Genomic DNA, 9,114 nt, shown 5'->3' with positions numbered 1-9,114 from the left:
TGTTCCCCCCATGTCTTTGTGTGGGATTGTTTATTGTAGTGCTTGTGCACGTTCCCCGTGAGCGCACAACGGGTTATTTTTGTGGCCATTTATCTTGTTGTTCTGGATGCTGTTGGTTTTTTGCATAATAAATCTCTGTTTATCACCCAGTTCTGCTCTCCTGCGCCTGACTTCTCTGCCGCCAATTACGCACACGCTACAGTGTATGTAAACTTCCGACTTCAACTGTAGTAAATGCACCATCGTGCTTTCGAGATATGTGTCTTTTCAGATTCCACAATGATTATTTTCTTGTGGACACTACATCATCTCACTCCCTCTCTTGCTGTGGTCCTCATCTTTGCACGTCATCTTGATTTAGCACCTGTGTGTTTTATCAGTTTCTTTATGAAAATATTTAGACAATAGCTAAAGCAAGGGGCTATAGATAGCAGCACACAAGTAGACTACAAATTAATTCTGGGCCGGGCATACCCTGAGCTCATGAAGTGAGTGTTACTGGTCTGAGCTCATGAAGTGAGTGTTACTGGTCTGGGCTCATGAAGTGAGTGTTACTGGTCTGGGCTCATGAAGTGAGTGTTACTGGTCTGAGCTCATGAAGTGAGTGTTACTGGAACGCTACTGGAGAGAAATTAGAGCTGGTGAGAAGGCCAACGCTCCAGCCTCTGGGAATCTCGATCCACACTGCAGTCAAATTGGGCACGCTCTGCTCACATACTCTGATCTGTATTCCCAGTCATGTGAAATCCATAGATTTCATAGATCCATAGGCCTAATTTTTATTTATTTCAATTGACTGATTTCCTTATATGAACTGTAACTCAGTAAAACCTTTGAAATTGTTGCATGTTGCGTTTATATTGTTGTACAGTATGTATACTATGGCCTATGGAGTCTGCTATTTTGTATGCATAACATTTACTATAGGAACTCAGCATAACTTCTGACAACAGAAAACACTCCAAAAGCGTCATCAACAGACTGTACAGGTTCTATACAGATTCAGGGTCTGGTTCGGCACTGGGAGTGGCCTATAGCATACAGTATGTCACGCACAATGCTCATTGGGCTTTGTAATGCTCATTAGGCTTTGTAATGCTCGTTGGGCTTTGTAATGCACATTGGGCTAAACTATGGTATGCACATTGGTCTGGTTCGGCAATGGAGTAGCTCACAGTACGTTATGCATGCTGAGCTAAAAACACAAACAGAAGCATTTCAAGTCTTGTTTTTCTCACGCTGCCAGTCCTCTTCTCTGCTGCCAGTCCTCTTCTCTGCTGCCAGTCCTCTTCTCCGCTGCCAGTCCTCTTCTCTGCTGCCAGTCCTCTTCTCCGCTGCCAGTCCTCCTCTCCGCTGCCAGTCCTCTTCTCCGCTGCCAGTCTTCCTCTCCGCTGCCAGTCTTCCTCTCTGCTGCCAGTCCTCTTCTCCGCTGCCAGTCCTCTTCTCCGCTGCCAGTCCTCTTCTCCGCTGCCAGTCCTCCTCTCCGCTGCCAGTCCTCTTCTCCGCTGCCAGTCCTCTTCTCCGCTGCCAGTCCTCCTCTCCGCTGCCAGTCCTCTTCTCCGCTGCCAGTCTTCCTCTCCGCTGCCAGTCTTCCTCTCTGCTGCCAGTCCTCTTCTCCGCTGCCAGTCCTCTTCTCCGCTGCCAGTCCTCTTCTCCGCTGCCAGTCCTCCTCTCCGCTGCCAGTCCTCCTCTCCGCTGCCAGTCCTCCTCTCTGCTGCCAGTCCTCTTCTCCGCTGCCAGTCCTCTTCTCCGCTGCCAGTCCTCTTCTCCGCTGCCAATCCTCTTCTCCGCTGCCAGTCCTCTTCTCCGCTGCCAGTCCTCTTCTCCGCTGCCAGTCCTCTTCTCTGCTGCCAGTCCTCTTCTCCGCTGCCAGTCCTCCTCTCCGCTGCCAGTCCTCTTCTCCGCTGCCAGTCTTCCTCTCCGCTGCCAGTCTTCCTCTCCGCTGCCAGTCCTCTTCTCCGCTGCCAGTCCTCTTCTCCGCTGCCAGTCCTCCTCTCTGCTGCCAGTCCTCTTCTCCGCTGCCAGTCCTCTTCTCCGCTGCCAGTCCTCTTCTCCGCTGCCAGTCCTCTTCTCCGCTGCCAGTCCTCCTCTCCGCTGCCAGTCCTCTTCTCCGCTGCCAGTCTTCCTCTCCGCTGCCAGTCCTCTTCTCCGCTGCCAGTCCTCTTCTCCGCTGCCAGTCCTCTTCTCCGCTGCCAGTCCTCTTCTCCGCTGCCAGTCCTCCTCTCCGCTGCCAGTCCTCCTCTCTGCTGCCAGTCCTCCTCTCCGCTGCCAGTCCTCCTCTCTGCTGCCAGTCCTCCTCTCCGCTGCCAGTCTTCCTCTCCGCTGCCAGTCCTCCTCTCCGCTGCCAGTCTTCCTCTCCGCTGCCAGTCCTCCTCTCTGCTGCCAGTCCTCCTCTCTGCTGCCAGTCCTCCTCTCTGCTGCCAGTCCTCCTCTCTGCTGCCAGTCCTCCTCTCTGCTGCCAGTCCTCCTCTCCGCTGCCAGTCCTCTTCTCCGCTGCCAGTCCTCCTCTCCGCTGCCAGTCTTCCTCTCCGCTGCCAGTCCTCCTCTCCGCTGCCAGTCTTCCTCTCCGCTGCCAGTCCTCCTCTCTGCTGCCAGTCCTCCTCTCTGCTGCCAGTCCTCCTCTCCGCTGCCAGTCCTCCTCTCTGCTGCCAGTCCTCCTCTCCGCTGCCAGTCCTCCTCTCCGCTGCCAGTCCTCCTCTCTACTGCCAGTCCTCCTCTCTGCTGCCAGTCCTCCTCTCTGCTGCCAGTCCTCCTCTCTACTGCCAGTCTTCCTCTCTCCTGCCAGTCTTCCTCTCTACTGCCAGTCCTCCTCTCTCCTGCCAGTCTTCCTTTCTGCTGCCAGTCCTCCTCTCTGCTGTGAGTTCTCCTCTCCGCTGCCAGTCTTCTTCTCTCCTGCCAGTCCTCCTCTCTGCTGCCAGTCTTCCCCTCTGCTGCCAGTCCTCCTCTCTACTGCCAGTCTTCCTCTCTACTGCCAGTCCTCCTCTCTCCTGCCAGTCTTCCTCTCTGCTGCCAGTCCTCCTCTCTGCTGTGAGTTCTCCTCTCCGCTGCCAGTCTTCTTCTCTCCTGCCAGTCCTCCTCTCTGCTGCCAGTCTTCCCCTCTGCTGCCAGTCCTCCTCTCTACTGCCAGTCCTCCTCTCTCCTGCCAGTCTTCCTCTCTGCTGCCAGTCTTCCCCTCTGCTGCCAGTCTTCCTCTCTCCTGCCAGTCCTCTTCTCCGCTGCCAGTCCTCCTCTCTGCTGCCAGTCCTCCTCTCTGCTGCCAGTCTTCCTCTCTGCTGCCAGTCTTCTTCTCTCCTGCCAGTCCTCCTCTCTCCTGCCAGTCTTCCTCTCTGCTGCCAGTCTTCCCCTCTGCTGCCAGTCTTCCTCTCTCCTGCCAGTCCTCTTCTCCGCTGCCAGTCCTCCTCTCTGCTGCCAGTCTTCCTCTCTGCTGCCAGTCTTCCCCTCTGCTGCCAGTCTTCCTCTCTGCTGCCCATCATATGTGGTGAACCACACTTTTATTGTTGCATGAACAATGAAGACTTGGACTGCGTCTCAAACTCCACTCTATTCCCCCCTGGTCAAAAGTAGTGCACTATAAAGGGAATAGTGTCGCGCCCTGACCGTAGAGATCTTTTTATGTCTCTATTTTGGTTTGGTCAGGGTGTGATTTGGGTGGGCATTCTATGTTCATTTTCTATGTTTTGTATTTATTTGTGTTTGGCCGGGTGTGGTTCTCAATCAGAGGCAGCTGTCTATCATTGTCTCTGATTGAGAATCATACTTAGGTAGCTTTTCCCCACCGATGCTTTGTGGGTAGTTATTTTCTGTTTAGTGTTTTGCACCTTACAGGACTGTTTCGGTTATTCTTGTATTAGTGTTCAGTTTTCAATAAAAAGCATGAACACTTACCACGCTGCGCTTTGGTCCGATTCCTCTTCTTCAGACGACGAAACCGTTACAAATAGGGTGCCATTTGGGATGCAGCCTCTACATTGGCTTTGAAAGGCCCAAGGAACAGTTGACCTAAAGTAAACAACCGATGTAAACAACAAAAGCATTGTTTTATTACAGTCATGATCTAGAGCAATATTCCTTGCCTTGTTCTGTCTGTCTGTCTGTCTGTCTGTCTGTCTGTCTGTCTGTCTGTCTGTCTGTCTGTCTGTCTGTCTGTCTGTCTGTCTGTCTGTCTGTCTGTCTGTCTGTCTGTCTGTCTGTCTGTCTGTCTGTCTAACATTGCATTAACCAGAAGGGCATTCCAATTGAAATTATTATTTACATCGTTAAAAATAACCCAGGATAATCCAACCGTAATGATCGCTGCAGAATTTGCACATATCCCCATCATTGTTCCTGGCAGGCTTCACAAAAACCTTAGGAATCACAACAATGAGAAATGAGAGAACTAGTCATGCTGTGCATAGCAGAATAATACTAACAGAGTCTGCGATCCCAAATGAAACCCCACGTAGGGCTCTGGTCAAAAGTAGTGCACTACATAGGGAATAGGGTGTAATTTGGGGACAAGACAGACAGACATTCATCCTGTTGTTCACAGTACAAACAACGAGAGCAATGCCAGGGAGGGAGGGAGGCTGCCACATTGTACAATTTACTTTTTACAAACAACGCTTTAGAAAGATTAGCTTCCCACAATGGACATATCCTCTTCCAACACAGTTTCAAATGCCTGGGGCAAAGCCAGTACAATGGACATATCCTCTTCCAACACAGTTTCAAATGCCTGGGGCAAAGCCAGTACAATGGACATATCCTCTTCCAACACAGTTTCAAATGCCTGGGGCAAAGCCAGTACAATGGACATATCCTCTTCCAACACAGTTTCAAATGCCTGGGGCAAAGCCAGTACAATGGACATATCCTCTTCCAACACAGTTTCAAATGCCTGGGGCAAAGCCAGTACCGGGAAACATTCAGGTATTTAGTCCAGCTTTGGTGTTGCCATGGTCTGGCAGAGCAGACAGGCCTAACCTAAACCTACACAACAGGCCAGATTCACAACACAACTTTGGTGAACACTGAGAATACAAGTTGTCTCTGTCTCTGTCTCTGTCTCTGTCTCTGTCTCTGTCTCTGTCTCTGTCTCTGTCTCTGTCTCTGTCTCTGTGTCTGTGTCTGTGTCTGTGTCTGTGGCTGTCTGTCCGTATTGGTGTCTGTGTCTATGTCAGTGTCTGTCCGTATTGGTGTCTGTTTCTGTCTGTTTCTGTCTGTGTCTGGGTCCTGTGTCTGTTCCTGTGCAGTACACAGATCTATCATGATTTTGGTGCCCCGAATGTCTGTGTTTGTGTTGTGTCTGTGGTGTATTGGAGTTGTGTCGCAGAGCATCATGGGTTTTGTGTGTGTTGAGATGATCACATACCAGATAAATGGTTAAACTGATTCCTGTCTCCCATCTCATCATTACTGAACTGCTATAAAGACGTGGTTATGAAACCCACCAGAGGTTCTGATGCTGAGCTTCTATTTCGTCAGCTTTGTTATGAAACATGGTGTCTTTGTGTGGAGTCACATTTGATCTCTGACGCGTATAGCCAATGATAACGACACAGAGTAGTCCTGTACAAGTCTTCCAAGCCAAAGCTTCTTTAATCAGCACCGTAGCACACACACACACACTCACCGCTTCTGAAATCAGTTACTATGATCTTTTAAACGAGCAGCTGTGGTTCTGAGAGGTTATGCAAGACAAGGCAGACCAGACCAGAGCAGAGCAGACCAGAGCAAGCCAGACCAGAGCAGACCAGACCAGAGCAGGCCAGACGAGGCAGACCAGACCAGAGCAGACCAGACCAGAGCAGGCCAGACGAGGCTAGACCAGACAAGGCAGACCAAACCAGAGCAGGCCAGATGAGGCTAGACCAGACCAGAGCAGACCAGACCAGAGCAGGCCAGACGAGGCTAGACCAGACGAGGCTAGACCAGACCAGAGCAGACCAGACCAGAGCAGGCCAGACTAGAGCAGGCCAGACAAGGCAGACCAGACCAGAGCAGGCCAGACGAGGCTAGACCAGACCAGAGCAGACCAGACCAGAGCAGGCCAGACCAGAGCAGACCAGACCAGAGCAGGCCAGACGAGGCTAGACCAGACCAGAGCAGGCCAGACGAGGCTAGACCAGAGCAGACCAGACCAGAGCAGGCCAGACGAGGCTAGACCAGACCAGAGCAGACCAGACCAGAGCAGGCCAGACGAGGGAAGAAGACAAAAACTATTTGAAATCAAAGCAAACACTCAAACTATTTGCATGCTCAAAATACTCTGATGAAGACGTCATGTGATGTCAAAACATCAGTATACCTGTCAAAACATCGGTATGCCTGTCAAAACATCAGTATATCTGTCAAAACATCAGTATACCGGTCAAAACATCAGTATATCTGTCAAAACATCGGTATACCTGTCAAAACATCAGTATATCTGTCAAAACATCAGTATACCTGTCAAAACATCAGTATACCTGTCAAAACATTGGTATACCTGTCAAAACATCAGTATATCTGTCAAAACATCGGTATGCCTGTCAAAACATCGGTATACCTGTCAAAACATCAGTATACCTGTCAAAACATCAGTATATCTGTCAAAATATCGGTATGCCTGTCAAAACATCAGTATATCTGTCAAAACATCGGTATGCCTGTCAAAACATCAGTATATCTGTCAAAACATCGGTATGCCTGTCAAAACATCAGTATATCTGTCAAAACATCAGTATATCTGTTGAGTTCTGCAACCTGTTTACCATGAATGAGTCCTTTTTGGAAAGTTATTTATTGGGTAAGCCCTATCGCTAGATATCCAATAGTATTTGAACCCAGGTCTGTAGTCTGGCTGGAGTACACTAATATAATGCAAAACCATAAATACCCCAGCATAACCTAAACAGCTTCCAATGGTGTTATTCAAATCAACCTAAACGGCTTCCAATGGTGTTATTCAAATCAACCTAAACAGCTTCCAATGGTGTTATTCAAATCAACCTAAACGGCTTCTAATGGTGTTATTCAAATCAACCTAAACGGCTTCTAATGGTGTTATTCAAATCAACCTAAACAGCTTCCAATGGTGTTATTCAAATCAACCTAAACAGCTTCCAATGGTGTTATTCAAATCAACCTAAACGGCTTCTAATGGTGTTATTCAAATCAACCTAAACAGCTTCTAATGGTGTTATTCAAATCAACCTAAACGGCTTCTAATGGTGTTATTTAAATCAACCTAAACAGCTTCTAATGGTGTTATTCAAATCAACCTAAACAGCTTCTAATGGTGTTATTCAAATCAACCTAAACAGCTTCTAATGGTGTTATTCAAATCAACCTAAACAGCTTCTAATGGTGTTATTCAAATCAACCTAAACGGCTTCTAATGGTGTTATTCAAATCAACCTAAACGGCTTCTAATGGTGTTATTCAAATCAACCTAAACAGCTTCTAATGGTGTTATTCAAATCAACCTAAACGGCTTCTAATGGTGTTATTCAAATCAACTTAAACGGCTTCTAATGGTGTTATTCAAATCAACCTAAACGGCTTCTAATGGTGTTATTCAAATCAACCTAAACAGCTTCTAATGGTGTTATTCAAATCAACCTAAACAGCTTCTAATGGTGTTATTCAAATCAACCTAAACGGCTTCTAATGGTGTTATTCAAATCAACCTAAACAGCTTCTAATGGTGTTATTCATAACAGCAGATCAAACAAGAAACTTCAAGTTCAAGTTTATTTTTTCGTATGCACAGGATACACATGGTGTACACAGTCCAATGAAATGCTTACTGGCAGGTTCCCAACAACAAGAAAATAAATTAAAGCTTAATGAAATAGAATAGAATTAAACTTCTGCATAAGTATAAATAAGCAACATCTCAACTTGCTAAATCAAAGCATAAATCAGTAGTCGACAGCACATGAATAGCGTCAGGGCCTACCTTGAACAAACTGCTCCAACACTGCTGCTATAAGGGCCCACCTTGAACAAACTGCTCCAACACTGCTGCCATAAGGGCCCACCTTGAACAAACTGCTCCAACACTGCTGCTATAAGGGCCCACCTTGAACAAACTGCTCCAACACTGCTGCTATAAGGGCCCACCTTGAACAAACTGCTCCAACACTGCTGCCATAAGGGCCCACCTTGAACAAACTGCTCCAACACTGCTGCCATAAGGGCCCACCTTCAACAAGCTGCTCCAACACTGCTGCCATAAGGGCCCACCTTGAACAAACTGCTCCAACACTGCTGCTATAAGGGCCCACCTTGAACAAGCTGCTCCAACACTGCTGCCATAAGGGCCCATCTTGAACAAACTGCTCCAACACTGCTGCTATAAGGGCCCACCTTGAACAAGCTGCTCCAACACTGCTGCCATAAGGGCCCACCTTGAACAAACTGCTCCAACACTGCTGCCATAAGGGCCCACCTTGAACAAACTGCTCCAACACTGCTGCCATAAGGGCCCACCTTGAACAAACTGCTCCAACACTGCTGCCATAAGGGCCCACCTTGAACAAACTGCTCCAACACTGCTGCCATAAGGGCCCACCTTGAACAAACTGCTCCAACACTGCTGCCATAAGGGCCCACCTTGAACAAACTGCTCCAACACTGCTGCCATAAGGGCCCACCTTGAACAAACTGCTCCAACACTGCTGCCATAAGGGCCCACCTTGAACAAACTGCTCCAACACTGTTGCTATAAGGGCCCACCTTGAACAAACTGCTCCAACACTGCTGCCATAAGGGCCCACCTTGAACAAACTGCTCCAACACTGCTGCCATAAGGGCCCACCTTGAACAAACTGCTCCAACACTGCTGCTATAAGGGCCCACCTTGAACAAACTGCTCCAACACTGCTGCCATAAGGGCCCACCTTGAACAAACTGCTCCAACACTGCTGCTATAAGGGCCCACCTTGAACAAACTGCTCCAACACTGCTGCCATAAGGGCCCACCTTGAACAAGCTGCTCCAACACTGCTGCCATAAGGGCCCACCTTGAACAAACTGCTCCAACACTGCTGCCATAAGGGCCCACCTTGAACAAACTGCTCCAACACTGCTGCTATAAGGGCCCACCTTGAACAAACTGCTCCAACACTGCTGCTATAAGGGCCCACC

The sequence above is a fragment of the Salvelinus namaycush genome, chromosome 20 (genome assembly GCF_016432855.1).
Source record: "Salvelinus namaycush isolate Seneca chromosome 20, SaNama_1.0, whole genome shotgun sequence".
Classification (NCBI taxonomy): Eukaryota; Metazoa; Chordata; class Actinopteri; order Salmoniformes; family Salmonidae; genus Salvelinus; species Salvelinus namaycush.
The sequence above is the reverse complement of the archived record's forward strand: the minus strand, read 5'-3'. Positions refer to the sequence as shown.